Raw genomic sequence first — 20,315 nt, forward strand, 5'->3', positions numbered from 1 at the left:
AGCTTCTCTGAACTATTAACATGCTTGGTAAGACTGGCCATCTGTTTTTGTATAAGACGCTCATAGTAACCACTGGCTTAGTAATACAAATTTCAAAAAGGTGTGCCAATGGTCTTGAATCACTCTGAAAAACCACCTGTGAAACCATTCTTCCAATTCCTTAGGCCAGTCATTCCTTCTTAATGGAAACACGGTATCAGCAGCACCGTTTAGATATTACCTCAATGTTTTCCACTTGAAGCCTCTGGTTTGCTTACCTATTTATGCATTCAAAATACAGAGACCACCAGGCATCTATTTTCATTCAATAGAGTGATAAAGGCCCTTACATTGAAACAAATGAAAAGTCAAGCCATCTCCCAGGCTTATTCAGGAAAGATGTAAGCAAATGGCATGATATTTATGGGCTTTTTTCATATTCCCACTAAATGGTCATATGCTCAACAAGGCTAGTTAACACAGACTGCATTTGACAAAAAAAGGAACTCTACCATTAGCATCTTTTTGTAGAGTTACTTTTCAAATCAGATTCATTTACATCATATTCAGTGCTAATTTACTCATTAATCATAATTTATCACATCAGATGTGCTGATCATCATTAAAAGTAATAATTCATTCTTCATTCTAACCTGCTGCTTATCATGTACCTGCAAATTGGATCACACAGGAAAGGTAATTGGCTTATTTGGAAAGGAACATGAGAGCAGATATAATTGAAGTAGCAAAGAAGACAAAAAGCCGTCTTTGGCATTTTTTCTCCATCCCCCTCCTCCCGCAATTTTATGTTAGGAACTGCAGAATATTGATCCTATTATTTCTCTTCTAAGAAATTTTAATCTATCAACTATATGAATTTAGTTTTGCTATTTTTTAAAGAGGAACTAGAGAGATCCGTCATACTGGCTCCACTTTAAACATCAGTAGCAAACCAATTCCGCAAAGAGAACATCTATTGATAGGACTAGATGTGCTGAGAGGTTTTGAGCCGCTATGAACTTGTTCTAGCTCCGACCTTCCTACCAAAATGAGGTGTTAGCACAACTGGCAAAGGCCTGGATCATTTCCTGTAAACCATCCATCTTCTAGGAATAATTTGACCACAATTGCTCATCTATCAAGTCCACACTGGTAAGTAAGCAAGGAAACACATCCCCAAGCAGCTCGAACATGGAAGGGGTACACAGGCAATGCAACGTGCCTTCAGCGAGTCGTAAAACAGAGTGCCAAATGACATCCACGTATATCGACTCGAGGAATGTAAAAGTATGATCATAAGAACACCTTGTTTATAGACAAGATAGCATCTCTATAGGGATGCTGTTTTGATATGTCACAAAAATGTTTTATCTAGAACACTGTGGAAAATGAGCTGCCTGAGTTTTTATTATGAAGGTAGTGAGAATTACAAAATATCGGGCATTTTATAATAAATATGATAGTATTTCCTAAAACTCACAATTATTATCTTCAAAATAAATATTATGATTATTTTAATGTTTTCATAATGAAACACTTGAAAATTATATTATTTAAAAACATTTCCTTGGTACTCAGTGTTTTATTTTAAGGGGTATCACCATGTGTTAGTAAGTATGTAGCTAAATATGGATAAACAATGGACAGGGAATGAAAAATAATTTTTTAGCCCTGGCCGGTTTGGCTCAGCGGTTAGAGCGTCCGCCTGCGGTCCGGAGAGACCCGGGTTTGGTTCCCGCTAAGGGTACGTACCTCGGTTGCAGTTTGTCCCCGGCCCTGGTTGGTCGTGCGGGTGGCAGCCACTCGATGTGTCCCTTTCACATCGATGTTTCCCTCTCTCTCTCTTCCTCTCTCTCCCTCCTACTCTGTCTGTACAAAAAATGGAAAAATGTCCTCGGATGAGGATTAAAAAAATATATATATATATATACTTACCTAAATACCAGTATTGTTTTTGAATGAAATTATGCATTTTAAAAAAATGCTAGCGATCCTAATATTCTAAATTTAAAAGGTTGATATCACAGTGTTATTCTGTATAATACCTAGCATATTGTAGGCATTAAATACACTTTAAAGAAAGCACAACTATTTTGGGCATATCGATGTTTTAGGTATGCATCCATGTCCTTCAAGAAATTTTCCACTAAGTTTAGATTTTATTTTTTTAATTCGGTTATCTAAGTCAAAAGAGCATTTGGCAATGATTTGTAGGATACCAAGTAGCCTCATTTAATATTAGGTAAATATCAGAACCTCCCCAAAGAAGTAAGATATTAAATATAGTTATTTCTTGTATTCCTCCAAATGAATACATGTGGTAAGCAAAAGAATGACATTTATTTTTCATATTAAATGCATCCTCTCTAAAATAAAATCAAAATTCCATATTAGCATCAAGAGAAAGAACCTGCATCCATACATGCAAGTCGGGTTGGTGAAGAGCTCCATACGCTGTAAACCCTCCCGCCGCCTGCTGCTATGACTGATTTCTGCATTCCCCAAGAGTGGCCCGTCACCGCCCATTCTCCAGTTCTACTCAGGGAGCTATTTGGGGCACAAAAGATGGAAAGCATGACAACTGGTTCTATGCTAGGGTTGTGAAGTCATGTACAAGCAAGCGATGATAATAATAGATGATCACCCAGGGCCATGGACTGGCCCTGTCCGCACAGAAAACTCAAGTTGACATTAATTGGATCCTGGCAGAGAATTAGGGTACAATTCCTTGGTTTGCAGATGAAAATAAACCTTTAATAAAATGAGCCCTAGATGGAACAGAGTGTAATGCAATAATGTAATTCTCACTCCTTGTATTTTTTAGGCTACATCTCCATAAAAGAACCCTCTCAGCATTTCCATGACAGCATGTTAAATCCGAGGAGGAAATGTTGCATTCTGGATGCCCATGACCTGAAACACACGCACTACACATTTAGAAAGCCTAAAAGAGGAGGGGGAAGGGGCATTTTTTTTCTGTCCTCATTATAATCTGTTCTGCTGGACAGTCCTTGCGTTCCCATTTTCCGAATAACATCAGATTTATCTACGGAAATATTCATCTCTCCTTTCCTGTAAGAGAATTGGGGTAACAGTTGAACCTACAGTCACAAAGTAACACTCCTCAAATATTCTGGAAAGACTTTCGGTTGGATTCATTTTTAAATATCAAGTCCCTAATTTGTATCCCTGGGCAGTGCAAACCCTGGTACCAGCTCATTTTAGTGCAGATTATGCATGCTTTTCTAGAGAAACACATTATCAGAGCCCCAGGAATATGGGAGGCATTCCAAAACAGCAGAGACAAGTGAAGACCTTTATTTGCCAACCAACTTTCCCCTCTCGTTCTCTAATTTACAGCTCAGGGCATTAAGTAAGAAAACAAAGGGTTTTCCCCACACAGAAATAACCTTTTTGAAGAACCTGCAAACAGGATTTTAATTATACTATTTACCAATATAGACTTGCATGTAGAATAAACGGAACCATTTCTTGCGGTGGCTTGCTTGCTTTCTTTCCCTTCTTCCATCCCAATTTAACTGTTTCAGGCAACATCATAGCAATTTAAGTTCGTTTTGTGGCAAATTATTAGGACATTTATTTTAGAAGGAAAATCAACCAATAATTACTGCACTGGAACAGGGCTATTGTTCAGAGCATAAACAGACGCTGGGGCTGACAGCTGATGGGCCCAGCCCCCTGCTATCCTTAGAGCACATTTGCAGATACCCAAGGCCTCTTGCCAGACTGAGAGGCTGGCTACAGCTACTCTTGTCATCCAACAGGGCTGTACTGACCATGTTATGCTGCGCACAAGAATGACACTGTTTTAGGACCTCCTGCAAGGTTGGACCTACCTTTAGAAGCTAAAAATACTGTTTTCGGTATTAACAATTCCAATTGTGCAATAACACCGGGCTTGGGCACCACTCTAAACTATCCATGTACAATTTGAAGCACTCCGAGTTTTAGACACAAGCCCCAAAGTGTTTTTGTTAGTGACCACAGATCAGTTCAAAAGGAAGAAAAGCTTTCCCTTTTATTTGTGTAACAGGAGCATGTGTGAGGATATGCCAGGCCCCACATCGAGAATCTGGATGAACTTAATCTTCCAGAATTAGACAAAGTGCCTGTAGATTATCCTGGGATAAGCCTTTGTACTCAGGACCAAATGAGAAGACAAAACCTCCAGGATGCCAAAAGTTGAAGGATGCATGCTACCTCTTCCCCTGAATCATTATATAACCTAGTTATAGTCACTAATTTAATCAAAAGAAACCTTGTAAAGCTCTCTGGAGCACCTTTGTCAAATTTACAGTCCGAGGTCTTTGGTAACCTAGTAAAAGTCAAAGCTGCTTTTTGAGGTGAATCAAAAAATGCCAAGAAAGTAGATTTCCTTTCAGGGTTGTTGTTTCAGGGGAAAGGACAAAAGAGGAATCTAAAGGAATCGGCTGCAATTAATAATTAAATATGTAGCAGTCACTCCAACTCACTAAATAATGGCCTTTGGGATTGTCAGGGTGTCTCTCTAACACAAAAAGAAAGACACCCTGGCAAGACAGAAAGATAGAATGAGTATTCAGATTCTGCAATGCAAACAGTTACAACACTTGTGCTTTAGAGACTGAATTCAAGCCTGGCTGGTGTGGCTCAGTGGTTGAGCGTTGACCCATGCACCAAGAGGTCGCCAGTTTGATTCCCGGTCAGGGCACATGCCCAGGTAGTGGGCCGGATCCCCAGTGGGGGGTATGCAGGAGGCAGCTAGTGAATATTCTCTCTCATTGATGTTTCTATCTCTTTTCCTGTCCTTTCCTCTCTCTTTGAAAGCAATAAAGAAAACATATTTTTAAAAAAGAGAGAGAGACTGAACTCAATGAAAAGCATTTGGGAAGATAGTCATTTTTTAAATTAAATTAAATGTATTGGTTAACAGGACCATCTAGGCTTCAGGTGTGGATTTCTATGTTCCAAGATCTGTATATTACACTGTGTGCCCACCACCCAAAGTCAAATCATCTTCCATCATCATATTTAAGTCCCCTTCACCCGCACCCCATTCCCTCTGACAACCACCACAGTGCTCTTTGTGTCCATGAGTTTCAGTTTTATATCCCACATGAGTGAAATCATATGGTTCTTAGTTTTTTCTGCCTGACTTATCTCACTTAGCACAATGTAGTCATTTTTGTTAAAGGGTCAGTATGAAGGCCCTCACTACCCAGCCCAGGGCTCTTTCTAGTAATCAAACTTCCCGCCATGCCCTGAATGCTCTGAAACATCCCCACACACTGTGTGTGCCTCAAATCAGTTCCGCAGGGGGCCATTCTCCCTCCCCATGCCGAATGGAGGAGCCTTGCCTGAGAAATCGCAGCACGGTAAGCACTAGTGCCATCGCAAAGTCACCACTGACAGCCTCAACAGGACCCCGATGTCACCTAGCAGTCATCCTCCCATCTTTCACCACTTTGCAGAAGTCGGCCCTGCACCGACCTCTCACCTCCAGGAGATCGATGCTCTTGTCTCCTATTTCAGGGTGAAGAATCCTGCCATCAAGCGTGAACGTGACGGCAGCCGCGTCCCGTCCTGTACAAGAATTTCTAATTCAGAAACCATCCTTCCCTGGAGTTCATGCTATTCCAGACCAGCTGTTCCACGTGTGTTCTGGACCCCCTCACCATCTTGGCACAGGCACCTTGTTGCACCAATGGTGCCACCTCGATACACAATCAACTTCCCCTGAGAACAGGGCAATGTGTCCGTCCCACAGCTGACATTTTGGGTCCGACTACTCTTTTCGTGGGGGCTGTCCTGTGCATTGTAGAAGGTTCAGCAGCATCCCTGGACTCTCTGAATTAGATGCCAGTAAACACCCTTTCACTCCAGTGGTGATAAAGAAACACTGCCAGCCCAGCTGTGTGGCTCAGTGCCTGAGCATCAACCCATGTACCAAGAGGTTGTGGGTTTGATTCCTGGTCAGGGCACATGCCCAGGTTGTGGGCCTGATCCCCAGTGGAGGGGCATACAGGAAGCAACCATTCGATGTTCTTTCTCATCTACGTTTCTATCTCTCTCTCCCTCTCCCTTCCTCTCTCTCTCAAATCAATAAAGAAAAAACTATTAGAAAGAAAGAAAGAAAGAAAGAAAGAAAGAAAGAAAGAAAGAAAGAAAGAAAGAAAGAAAAAAAAGAAAAGAAAAGAAAAGAAAAGAAAAGAAAAGAAAAGAAAAGAAAAGAAAGAGAAAAGAAAAGAGGGAGGGAGGGAGGGAGGGAGGGAGGGGAGAGAGAGAGAGAGAGAGAGAGAGAGAGAGAGAGAGAGGGAAAGAAGAGAAAGAAGAAAGAAAGAAAGAAGAAAGAAAGAAGAAAGAAAGAAAGAAGAAAGAAAGAAAGAAAGAAAGAAAGAAAGAAAGAAAGAAAGAAAGAAAGAAGAAAGAAAGAAGAAAGAAGAAAGAAAGAAAGAAAGAAAGAAAGACTGCCAAATGTTCCCTGGGAGGACTTTTTACCTTCTAGCACCAAAAGTACTGCATCCCAAAAATCTCCACAGTCCCTGGCAAACCAGGATGTTTGTTCACCCTCGTTCAGACATGGCCACGTCAACTACTCCCTACTTCATACTACTATTCCCTTTAATGCTCCATTAGCTACACAAGTCACACTAATTATAACTGCTCGTCCTCTTCTCTCTCCCCTGCTAGACTGTGAGAAAACAAAAGGCATGCCCTGTAGGAGGTAATTCTCTAATATTCTAACTCTAACCAAGGATCATGCCTCAACTGAAGTTAACCGAAATTAACATTTTCACAAGATTCAAGCATGTATCCTTTGTATAAGAACACATTGTGACTAAAGCTAAAATTCAGAAAAAAAGAAACATAAAAGAATTAGTCACCTACTTGTGCTTTTATTGAGGAATTATTTAATTAATATACAAATATAAGCCAATGTAAAAATATATACAAAGTTTATATAGCTTGGATCAAATTTAAACATTGCCAGAAATTTAAATATACTTTCACTTCTTCCTAAGTGCTAAATGTTACAATGAAGAAAAAGTATCTTACTGAAATAGCCAACAATGATCCTTGGTAAAAATAAACTAAACACATGAATATGGTAATTGGTTTCCTTTCCTCTGTACTTAAACCCATCTTTGGAGTTTAGCCATGAAGAGTTTAACATTATTCAAGACCATTAACTTGCCAGGTCTATCCTGGCTTTTCAAGTTGATCCTAATATGTGACATTATTAGTTTTCCCTCTTTCTCTCTCTTTTTTCCTTTTTAGATTTTTCCCCCTAGAACTTTTCTTTTTTTGTATTCTTTACCCTAGGACAAGCTTAGAGAGAGGGAGGGAGGGAGGGACTGAGAGAGAAATCCATGTGGGAGTAAAACCTCGAACATTTGCCCTCCCTACATGCCCCTATCAGGGATCGAACCTGCAACCCTGGTATGTGCCCTGACCAGAAACCAACCCAGCAACCTTACCATGCACAGGACGACACCAAACAGAGCCACTCTGGCTGGGCTCCCCTGGTATCTCAACCAATCTTTCTGGCAAGTTTTTTTTTTTTTGGTTTTTTTTTTTTTTATACTCACCCGAGGACATTTTTCCATTTTTTGCACAGATAGAGTGGGAGGGAGAGAGAGGAAGAGAGAGAGAGAGAGAAACATCGACGTGAAAGAGACACATCAAGTGGCTGCCACCCGCACGACCAACCAGGGCCGGGGACAAACTGCAACCGAGGTACATGCCCTTAGCGGGAACCGAACCCGGGTCTCTCCGGACCGCAGGCCGATGCTCTAACCGCTGAGCCAAACCGGCCAGGGCTTTTTTTTTTTTTTAAGAGCAAAATAATTTCACATATTAACACATAGGACAATATGAATTTATTCAAGTTCCCTAAGCATAACTTATAAATTTAATTGAAATTAGAGTAATAATAAGTAAGCAATGAGAATAAAATTAAGTAATTAATAGTTAGCAGGAAAAAAAAAAACAGGTAAACAAAGATGAGAACATATTTATCAAGGTGATAAATCCAGCCTAGTTAGGAAAGCACTCAAATCAACGTTTATGCAAAAATTCTTGAAGGGTTTTGTACATAAAGAGGTTCACATGTCTTCATTTTCCTCAAACACTTAAATAATCCCCCAAATCAATCTCTGCTTTCCTCCACTGCCTCTGTAAGAAAATTTATTTTATAACTATGAATAGAATATCTACTTTCATGGCAGAAAGGCTGATGTGCCTTTTTTGGCCAGAATGTATTGTAATTTTGGACTGAAATAGCAAAGCACTTAACAACACAATCTGCTTTAAGTGCCCAGTGGCCCTTCATCCCCCCAATTATAAAAAGCATTTTCCAGGAATAGTGTGCCTTGTTTTATCTTCTTTAGACACGGACTTCTAAACTTTACATTTAAACAACAATAATATATATATGAACATGTGCACATAAAAACACAGGGAGGATTAAAAAACTTTGAAAGAGTTAATGATGAATAAGCAGATATATTTCAGTCACCACCAAATGCCCTGGAAATGCCACATACAAGAACTTTTTTTATAATCTTCACATTTCTTATACTTCCTGGAGCATGACACTCTTGGCTATTCCCACGTCCCTAAAATGCTTTCTTTCTTTCTTTTCTAAAATATCTTTTACCCATCTCTTTTATATATCACATCTTTGTCAGAACTTTCTTATCTCTCAGTTAGTTTATTAAAATAGACTCCTTATTTCTGGTCTTTCCAAACTCACCCTGTCCATTTAACTAACAGTGCTGTTCAATGAGAGTGTACTTGGAATCAGGCCATGATCCTGCTCAAGAAACCTCAATGGCTCCCCACTATTAATGACAATCCAGGGCGGAAAGCTCTGTTGAAAGAATTAACTAAATCATCCAGACAAGACCTTGTATGTTATATCCCTGATTTACCTGACATGACCTCAACTCTTGCTATTCACAAACATGTCAGACTCATAGATTTTTGTGCAAACATTATAATTACATAACATTTTATCCCATAATACAGCCCACAGCTACCTGGGAAAAAAAATCACTTTTTGTTGCCTGTTAAAAATGCATATTCTGTTTCCCAGCCCAAACCTGAATTACAAGGTCAGAGTAAGGCCTGGGAATGTGTGTCAATAATGTCCCTAACTGATGATCTTTAAGCATACTAGAAAGTTAGTGTATTTATTAAGGCTATTCTGTTCTTCTGAAGCAATTTCACAGAAACACCTGCTTCTTGACAGCTTATTCTCCCTCAAGCCCATGTCAAATGCCGTTACCTGGGTGAGAGCTTTTCTGATCCCTAATCAAATATGGATTCTAAGGACTTTGACCTCCTTATCACTGCTGGACCTCTCTCATGGCTACATGCGCTGGCCTTAAGCCACGGCTAGATTTGCCTTGACCTTAATGAAGCTTTAGCTTTTGGGCCCTTCACTTGCTTAGGGCCCACGTCACACTGGCATGGTCAATTGCTCTGCATCATTTGCGGTATTATTTCCCTCCCCGTTGCTTTACCAGCACTCACACTTCCCTGCGGGCACAGTCTGTTAGAGGGGTGAGAGGCAGTTTGGGGGATCCAGTTAGGGATGATGAATTGGGATACATTTATTTTGGATGTCGGGGAATATATTTATGTGGTTCACAGTTCAATTATTGCTGCCTGTCTGGTATAGGAACGATTTTCGAGGTATCCTCCTACCACTCACTTTACCAACTCACCCAGCTCTTTCTATGAGGACGCCAGTGACAAACGGTTAATGCTTGTCAGAAACTCAGAGAGTATTACGTCCCCTAGCTGTGCAAGAAAACTGGAATGCCCTGAAGTCTCACAGCTATGTATTACAGACATGATCCCGTCACTAATAAAAACTCGTAAAGCTGAATACTGTAAAAGTTTTTGAACTATCAATTTTAAAAAAGTACAAACTTTCACCATCATTGCTACAGAGACAACTGAACTATTGTTCTATTCTCCACATGAGACATGATATTGCAAATTTGCCATATAAAGAAGCAATGAAAGATTATAACTGAAAAAGAAGGAAGTAATTTTACAGGTATGACAGGGGGCTAATAAATTATTATATATTTATCTAGACTTTTAGGGATTTGTCAGCTTCTCAAAAGTTTATAACATGATTTATTTTCTCATTCTAAATGACAATTAATTGTTGACACTAATAGTGAATTTATAATTCTAAATTATTTTTTGGAAAGACAGCCCAACATGATCTTGGTCCTAAGAATGATCTGCATAATATCAAATTCTGTGCCCTTATCTCATGTCTCCTCCAAAACCATACATAGTAGAAGAAAGGGCACACGTCTTACAAAACCTTGTATCCCCTGAAAAAAACAGCACAAGGTTTTTTTTGAAAGGCACAGAGTAGTATCTCATAAAAGGCCCACTGCAGTGAACTGATTTATTTCCATGATCATGTTAATTTACATCTGATTATTTCCTGTAATAATATTTGACACTCTCTTATAATATTTATAATAAACTCTCAGAATCTCTCTAAATTCAACAAATTCATTTTCCCTTGGCCAAGTTCTTAGTTGCAAAATATTGTCTTTTGTATTAATTATATATAGGAAATATGTTTTTTATCATTTCTCTTAAATATCTGAATCAAAAGAATAATGCAGAAAATATAAAAATTAAACTGATTTTTTTCTACCTTATTTTGGACACTGGCATGTTACCTAATTACCACATAAGTAAACACCCATAAATAATATGTGTAGTAGTAGAGATTATAAGAATTACATCTCTATAAGGACTGATGCTTTTCTTAAGCCTACTATTATGGAAATTTATAGATATCAAAGAGTCTAATTTATTCTAATTTTTTTAAAAATCCTTACTATTAGTTGCAATTACTGTTCAATATTTGGAAAACCCTCAGGTGCTCAGTGAGAACCAGTGTGGATCTCAATAGCACTCACATTGTGTTCTATTAAATTTCTCTGACTTTTCCCATTAAGACAATTTTTCCCAGAAGCAACACACTAAGAGCCCCCATGAGTAGTTCCTGATAAGTTAACTGTCAAGAAAGACATTTTTTCTATTAATATCAGTATCCAATGCAAGTTGATTTTTAAAAAATGATTTCAGCATTTTCTCTGAGTGGTTGAAATTCTCTCATATGTATCTTCCAAGTTGCATAAAATGATGTGAATGTGTCCCTGCAATTACTTTTGCAATTTTTTTTAGTATCTCGGTAAAAGCACATTTAAAGAAGAGAGGTGTTGTTAAGTCAGAAACTCACCTCTTTTGTATCTAGATGGAAACATGTCCCTAATTACAAAGGATGAGATAGTCTCTATTGCTACTGCTGGAGAATACCTCCTTCAAGACTCCTTGCCCAGCTGGTGTGGCTCAGTGGTTGAATGTCGACCCATGCACCAAGAGGTTGCCAGTTCGATTCCCAGTCAGGGCACATGCCCAGGTTGTGGGCCAAATTCCCAGGGGGGGAGGCATGCAGGAAGCGGCTAATCGATGTTCTCTCTCATTGATGTTTCTATCTCTCTCTCTCCCTCTCACTTCCTCTCTCTCTGAAATCCATAAAGAAAAAAATATTTTTAAAAGACTCCTTGAATATCCAAGCCCTTCCTCACCACTTACTATATTACTAATATCCAAAATAGCCAGCAGATATAAATAAAATGGCAACAAATCTCAATACAATTAAATAAAATGCTAACTACGCTCCAAAATCCAGCTTTACTGTCACTTCTCAGTGTCTGCAATAATTATTCATGAACTGATTATTTTCTCTATAGGCCTTTTGCTTCCTTCAGCCATTGACAGCCTTGCATTTATTTTCATTCTTCAGCAATTTCAAAAAGGACAACTAAAAAGAGACAAAAACCAAGATGGGATAAATCTAACTTTAATAAGCCTCCTTCAACAAAAGACGGATTAAGAAAGGTGGTCAGCCAAATGGTTGCCGTGATTCTGAGGGAATACTAAAAATGTTATTCCACTTTTACCAGGGTTTACCTGATACTCAAAGACTCTAGGCCCGAACCCTTGGCCCCAGTGGCTTTCTGCTCAGCATTAAGCCCACCATAAGACACCAGGAACCACATCCACCCTGTAAACCCGCAGAACAATGAACCCGAAAGTCAAGGAAGTTCATGGCCAAATGTTCTCTGATGCTGAAGACTGTAAATCCTCAGATTTCTGTCAAAACTTCAGGTCCTGTTTAATACTTAGATTTTCATTTGGCTTTCATTGTTATTTATAACCATATCATCACGGGATTTTAACTATGTTGTTTTAGCTTATTTATAATTCTTTTTTATTTTAAACTGGTCTTAGAGCATTTTAAAATATATCTTTTGCCCTGGGCATACTGTACATTATGCATATTTGGCTGTCTAATTATTTTTAAAACTTTGTCTCACTGTTTGGTGATTTAACATTATTTTACAGAGCGAGGATTTTTCACCTTCCATATAATTTTCCTACTATTGAGTTCCACTGTTTTAATTACCATTAAGTTCTTGTAATTTGTCTTAATTTTTGGAGGTATTTTGCAGATATCTTTGGGGTTGTCATACAAAAGGTCTCCACTTGAGGCTTCTGGTCAAGATCAGGAAAATGTACTTGTATCTTTCCACAACCACATCAAAATTACAACTAAACTACGGAACAACCATCATTTAATCTGCCTAAAATCTAGCTGAACAGAAGCCCTATAAGTAAGGATATAAAGAAGCCACACAGAGACTGGTAGGAGGGGCAAAGATGCTGAATGAGCTGCCCCCACTCCCACGTGTGGCTGTTAAAAATATGGAGAAATATCTCGAAGGCAGAGGCCCCCTAAGAAGCCAGGGGTCCCAGCCCCAGACCAAGCCCCCAGCCCAGGGTTCCAGCACCAGGAAGAGAAGTTCCCATAACTTCTGACTGTGAAGATGAGTAGGGACTGTGTGGCTGAATGAGACAGAGGGCTCCTGTAGTACTACCAGGTGTTCCTCTTAAAGGGCCAGAACAGAGATTACATGGACTCGCTCGCTCTGAGCTTCAGTTCTGGGACAATAGCTTGAAAGGCATCAGGGACATAAGGAGAAGAATTCAACTGTCTAGCAAGAGCTGGAGGGACAGCTTTCCCCCACAAAGAATTGCTGGCAGAAGCCATTGTTCCTTTGCTAAGACACCCCACACACACTCAGAGCTGGTAGGTGAGCACCATGTCTGAGTCTCCATCAACCTGGCTGACACTGTTGGCCCTGCTCTGTGATTCTCTGAGACCTGCCCCATACAACTGGCCAGCCCACCCAAGTCACTTCCACTGACTTTTCCATACAAATGGCCTGTCTTGGCTCATGCTGCTTACTGTCCAACAGCCTCTCACACAGCAGTATCTGATGCAGCGGCTCCAGGCCTGGCACTGGTGGCAGCCAGCCTTGGTTAGCAGCTTGGCCTCTCCCAAGTACCTCCCAATCTAGCACAAGTAGCAGCTCTCTGTAGATCACTTAGTAGCTCATGTCCGGTGGCTATGGGCAGGGCACAGGCTGTGGCAGACCTTGGCCTGCACCTCCAGGGATGCCCCAGAGCCATCATACCCATTAGGCTACTTCAGTCCATACCAAAGGATCACTCAACAACCCCATGAGGAACCCACTTAAGGAGCAAACTCAGAAGACATCAGAGCCCTGCTGAAGCAAGTCCTGCTCCATGGGGTCAGCCTCTGCATAGAAGATCTTCCTCCATGACTGGACTGCAGCTAAATTGCTCCCATTGGCACTCCAAAAGCAATCAGGACTCAAGTACAACAGGAAGGTGTACACAGCCTACATGGGCAAGGGGAGGAAGAAGGAAGAGCAGCATACCTACAGGCCCCAGATCAGCTGACTAGGTAGGCTGTGCCACTGCATCCTACAAGACACCTACTACATAAGGACACTCTAGCAAGATGAGGAGACATAGCAGCTCTACCTAATACATAGAAACAAACAAAGGCAGGCAGCCAGAATAAAACAAACAAACAAACAAACAAACATGTCTCCAGTGAAAGAACAGAACAAATCTCCAGAAAAAAGAATAAAATGGAGACAAGCAATCAACTAGATGCAGAGTTCAAAATACTGGTTATAAAGAAGGTCAATGAACTTAGGAGAAGAGTGGATGAATGTAGTGAGAACTGTAGTGAGAACTTCAACAAAGAGATGGAAACATAAAAATAGAGATAGAAAACATAAAAACAAACCAGTCACAAATAAAGAACACAATAACTGAAATGAAAAATACATTACAAGGAATCAAGAGTAGAATAGATAAAGCAGAGGATCAAATCAGCAATTCGGAAGATAAGGAAGCAAAAGATACCCAATCAGAACAGCAAAAAGAAAAAAGAATCCAAAAATATGAGGATAGTGTAAGGAGCCTCTGGATAACTTCAAGTATATTTGTATCACGGGAGTTCCAGAAGGAGAAGAGAGAGAGCAAGGAATTGAAAACCTGTTTGAAAAACCTTCTCTAACCTGGTGAAGGCAGTAACATACAAGTCCAGGAAGCACAGAGTCCCAAACAAGATGAATCCAAAAGGGCCCACACAAATATGCATCATTACTAAAATGCCAAAGGTTAAAGACAAAGAGAAACTTAAAAGCAACAAGAGGAAAGACATTAGTTGTCCACAAGGGAGCTCCCATAAGACTTTCAGCTGATTATTTTTTTCCTGACTTTTTATTTTATTATTATTTTTTTTATCCTCACCCAAGGACATTTTTCCATTTTTTGTTCAGATAGAGTGGGAGGGAGAGAGAGAGAAGCACTGACGTGAAAGGGACACATCAAGTGGTCGCCACCTGCAACAACCCAATCAGAGCCAGGGACAAACTGCAACTGAGGTATGTGCCCTTAGCGGGAACTGAACCCGGGTCTCTCTGGACCACAGGCTGATGCTGTAACCGCTGAGCCAAACCGGCCAGGGTTCAGCTGATTTCTCAACAGAAACTTTGCAGACCAGAAAGGAGTGGCACAAAAGTATTCAAAGTAATGAAAAGCAAGGCCCTACAATCAAGATTACTCTATACATCAAGGCTATTTTTAAAAGTGAAGGAGAAATAAACAGCTTCCCAGACAAGAAAAAGCTAAAGTACTTCATCACCACCAAACCGTTATTACAAGAAATGCTAAAGGGTCTTCTTTAAGAAGAAGAATTGAGATTAAAAGATAAAAAGTATGAATAATAAAATGACAATAAATACAAATCTATCACCCATTTCTTTAAATGCAAATAAATTCAATGTTCTAATCCAAAGACATATGGTAGCTGAATGGATAACAAAATGTGACCCTTACTAATGCTGTTACAAGAGACTCACTTCAAATTGAAACACACACACAAACTGAAAGTAGAGAGATGGAAAAAGATATTATAACAAGAAAATAAGAAATAAGAAAGACCCAGCAATTCCACTTCTGGGTATTTATCTAAAGAAACCCAAAACACTAAATCAAAAAGACATATACATCCATATGTTCACTGCAGCATTATTTACAATAGAAGATGGATAAAGAAGTGGTGCATATACACAATGAAATATGACTCAGCCATAAAAAGAATGAAATCTTGCCATCTGCAACAGGAAGAATAGACCTAGAGGGTATAGTGCTGAGTGAAATAAATCAGACAGAGAAAGACAAATGACATATGATTTCACTTACATGTGTAATCCAAAGGACAAAAGAAACAAACAAAACAGACTCAGAGATATAGAGAATAGTTTGATGGCTACCAGATGGGAGGGGAATTGGAAGGATGGGACGGTTGATAAAAGGTGAAGGAATTAAACAGTACAAATTGGTAGTTACAGAACAGTCATGGGGATTAAATTACAGCATAGAGGATATAGTCAATAATAATATCCTAATAATTATATATGATGTCAGAAGGGTACTAGATTTATGGGGTGATCAAAGTCTAATCACCAGTTGTACACCTGAAAGTAATACAATACTGTATGTCAACTGTCATTGAAATTTTTAAAATTATTTTAATAAAGGCCTCCACTTAAGAGTTATCAATATTGTCCTGGCCAGTTTAGCTCAGTGGTTAGAGCGTCAGCCTGCGGTCCAGAGAGACCCAGGTTCGGTTCCCGCGAAGGGCACGTACCTCGGTTGCAGTTTGTCCCCACCCCTGTTTGGGTTGTGCGGGTGGTGACCACTCGATGTGTCCCTTTCACGTCGATGTTTCTCTCTCTCTCTCTCCCTCCCACTCTATCTGAACAAAAAAATGGAAAAATGTCCTTGGGTGAGGATAAAAAAAAAAGAGTTATCAAAATTACTATACCAATATTTACAGCAGTCTTCTACTAATGAACCACAACAAATAAAAGAAAGGGGGCAAAAAAGGAAACAAAAAATTATATTTATTAAGCCACCACTATGTCCCATGAACGTAAAAAGGACTTCATGAACTTCAGCACACTGGACCTTCACAAGAGTCCTATGAAATATGAGGAAACTGAGACTAAATGAATTTTCCACCAGATCAATTCCTAGTGTATCCTTAAACCAACTAGATACTCATCATTGCAATTAGTCAGCATCCAAACACTAATAGTGATTCTTACCAATGTAAACAGATTTCACTATCAGGAAGACAAGTCTCAGGAAGGAGGCCTCTGATACTGTCACTTTGCTGACCTGATGACAAAGTAAATTAAACAAACAAAATGGAGTGGTTTTAGCAAAGGAGTGTGTACTATAAAATAATACATTGAGTATGCCCAGCGGTCTTCTAGACTGCCTTTTCTTAATCAATAATGCAGAGGGTACACTTTTTTTTTACCCATTTAAATCCAGTGAAGGCAAGATGGTTCATATGAAGAGAGTGATGCCCACCCAGGTTTGAAGTCTCTCAGCTGCCTCCTGACAAATAAAGGTGTTGTCATCAATACTAACAGTATGTGTACCAGTTTGGTGAGTTTAAGCCACATGAAACCATAAAAGATTCCCACTGGCACATACAATTGAGAATCCACTGTAACTTCATAAGTGGCTTCCAGACAGTAGGTTCCAACTTCTGTTTCTGCCCCCATGAAGGCTATGTCATCAAAACAAATCACCTGAATATTATTTTTTCTAACATCCATTATTCCATAAATTTCCATTTGAGAAATATTGCCATAATGAGAATTACCAGTGACTTGCTTTTCTGAAGAAATGATTGGCAACTTTAAAATAATTAAGAAAATATTTTTCTTGAACTAAAATGGCATCTCATGAGGAAAAAACATCATATTGCACTATATGTAGTTTTAAAACTAACTCGCCATAAGTAACAAAATAAATAAATAAATCATTCTAAAAACATGTTATAATCCTATCCAAAAAAGTCCAAAAAAAAAAGCCAGTTTCAAGCCACCATGCGTATACTCATGTCATCTCCATTATTCAATATTTTCTGTCCATCCCTATCTGTTCAAACCTAAATTTTACATGAGGTGTATTTTTAAGTTAAAATACATGTAAATAGCATAAAATGAAAAGAAAGACGGTAGGGCAATTTCAATCAGAGAAAATGTGATGAACAATCAAAAGGCATGATTTTTAAGGAGAATGGCAAAGCCAACCTGAATGGTTGGAGCATGACACGCAAACACATATTTGAAGGAATGATGGAAGACGGGCCAAGAAGAAAGGCTGGGAGCTGTACCCTCATTACTCACCTGCCCACAAAGTCTGCAAGGAATGTAATTAGGTACTACATGATCCAGTCATTTCCAAGTAATGGCTTTTTCATCCAGAAAATAGACACTTTATTTCAAGTAATCGATCAAATAGTCTTTCTCAATATTTTAATTATAAGTTACCAAGAAAGCCAGTCACTAGTCAGCCATGTGGATTTAGGGCTGTTGCAAGCATAAAAGCTCTCAGAAGAGGGGAGAGAGAGGAAGGCCAAGAAAGGCAGAGATGAAGTGGATGATGCCATCCTTTGAAGTAGGTATTTCTGAACGGGGAGGGTCAGGATAGTTATAACTCTCAGGAATCATCTTTCCATTTTTGGTAGCCATGGCCCTTGGAGGTTCTAGAGAGATTTGACGGATACATTCTTGATGAGTTCTGAGACATTGCTGCAAGAATTTTAGGAGATTATATAGGCCAGATGGCGGCTACCGTGCCAGAGCAGTTATGAAATGTTCCAAATCAAACTGACTTAAGACAGGAAAATTTTCACATGTATTTTATGAGCCAAAATATTACAATAGCCCATCAAGATTATTCCAAGTTCCTCCCTTTTGCTATCACCATGACAATCACCACTTAAAAACACACACACATATAAATAAAAAACACTTGAGAGGAAAGGTTTCTAATCCTCCCCATCCACCAAGGATATGTTTCCCAAGATTTCTATCACTTCCAACTTATTTAAACAATGTTCTGAAAAGCAAGTTCCTTAATTTTTAAACATCCAAGATTCCTATCTGTGGGTTCTAGGATCAAAAGAACACACAGAGTTAATTGCTTGGGTAAAGCAGTGAAGGAAGAAAAATCCATATAGCAAATATAGGGTTGTTCACAGTCACTTCATTTAAGGGGATATATCTAACAACAGAGGAGGACTTCAAGTTTGAAAATTTTTCTACCCAAATTATTACATGTCACATTTAATACCAATCTTCTCTAGAATTATTTTTGTTCAATTATCATATTTGAGTTTAGGCAAGAGTATTCTGATGGCAGGGTAGAGGAATCATTTACCAGAGAAGAATGAATGCAAAAAGAGACCATTTGAAGGACAACAGAATACTACTGTGCCCACTATAAGAACAAAAATGTTTTCCCTGGCCAGGGTGGCTCAGTTGGTTGGGGGTCATCCCATGTACCGAAAGACTGCAGCTTTGATTCCCTGTCAGGGCACATGACCGGGTTATGGGCTTGATCCCAGTCTGGGGCATGCAGGAAGTAGTCGATAAATGTTTCACTCTCACATCCAAGTTTCTCTCTCTCCCTCTCACTTCATCTCTCTCTAAAAGAAAATCAATGAAAAATATTTAAAGAACAAAAATTTCCAAATTAATATCATTTAAATTGGTACAGGCATCTTAGGCTCCTTAGGTACTGAAATGTCTAATAGTCATCATTTACTAATAAATCATGGATATGTTTTCCAAAAATGATTGTCTGAAAAGCACACCTACCCATACTCAGTTTCCCAAAATATTAAAATATTCTATTGAAATTTTTCTAAAATGTAACATGCACATTTTTTACTAGTCAGGGACTAGCAAAATGAACCTAACATATCTATACAGTTTAAGTTCATCATTTTGAACTTTCACTATATGAGATACAATAATACAGGTCTATGTCTACTTTTTAGTTTTCTGTCATATAATTAATGACAGCTGTTTACTTTCTCTTGCATTTGTAAGACACATACTTCCTTTTTCCTAACTTCAAGTTGGTGGGGTGTAAATTATACTGCACACTAGATTTATAGCTACATTATAGAGCAATCAACCTGAATCACCAACTGAAGGTTAGCTGAACAGAAGTACTATAACCAAAGATCTACGGAAGAAGCCACATAGAGACCCGTAAGAAGAGAACAGACACAGAAATGGCTGGCCCCTGCATCCACGTGAGACCACTGAGAAACCAGTGAGTCTCTGCTTCAAAAGCACCCACACCAAGGAGCAAAGGGTCTTAACCCCATGCCAGCATTCCCAACCCAGAGCACCAGAGCTTGGGAGAGGTGTCCACATAGCATCTAGCAATAAAAATCAATGGGAATTCAGTCTGTCTTGGAGAGAAGGGAGTCTGTTGGAGACCTAGCACCATTTTCCTATAGTTGAGCACTCCTGTTGTTACAGTTCCAGCCAGGGAAATGCACTACCCAGTCTTCCAATTACTAGCAACACCATCCTGATGAGCTCGAGTCCTGCAGAAAGGTCTGCTGGCTGTACCGAAAAGGGACCTTTGGGGCACTCTTATTCTGGAGAAGCTCTTGGTGGACACTCAAACAGTAATTGAGCTGTGTAGCTTTGGAACAAAGGGCCATTATTTCCAACCTCTTGCACACAGCTGGTGCCCCTAACACCACCTGTTGAATTACTTGGACTGTACTTCCACTCCCAGTGGCCCAGTGGAGTATCTGTGTGCAGTTCAGAGCTGGAACCTTCAAAGCATGTCTCCCTGAGAGTGTCTTGTCCAGAACTCAGATGAGCACTGGGTCGTGCAGCTGCAGCTGCATGGGGCCTATTCTTACCTGTCTTGTGAGCTAAGCCTGTAACATTCCTCCAATTGGAGACTCATTTAACCTGTCCTTCCAAACCAGTGGCACCACCCTGCTGAGCTCA

Source organism: Molossus molossus, unplaced genomic scaffold (genome assembly GCF_014108415.1).
Source record: "Molossus molossus isolate mMolMol1 unplaced genomic scaffold, mMolMol1.p scaffold_m16_p_14, whole genome shotgun sequence".
In the NCBI taxonomy this organism is placed as follows: domain Eukaryota; kingdom Metazoa; phylum Chordata; class Mammalia; order Chiroptera; family Molossidae; genus Molossus; species Molossus molossus.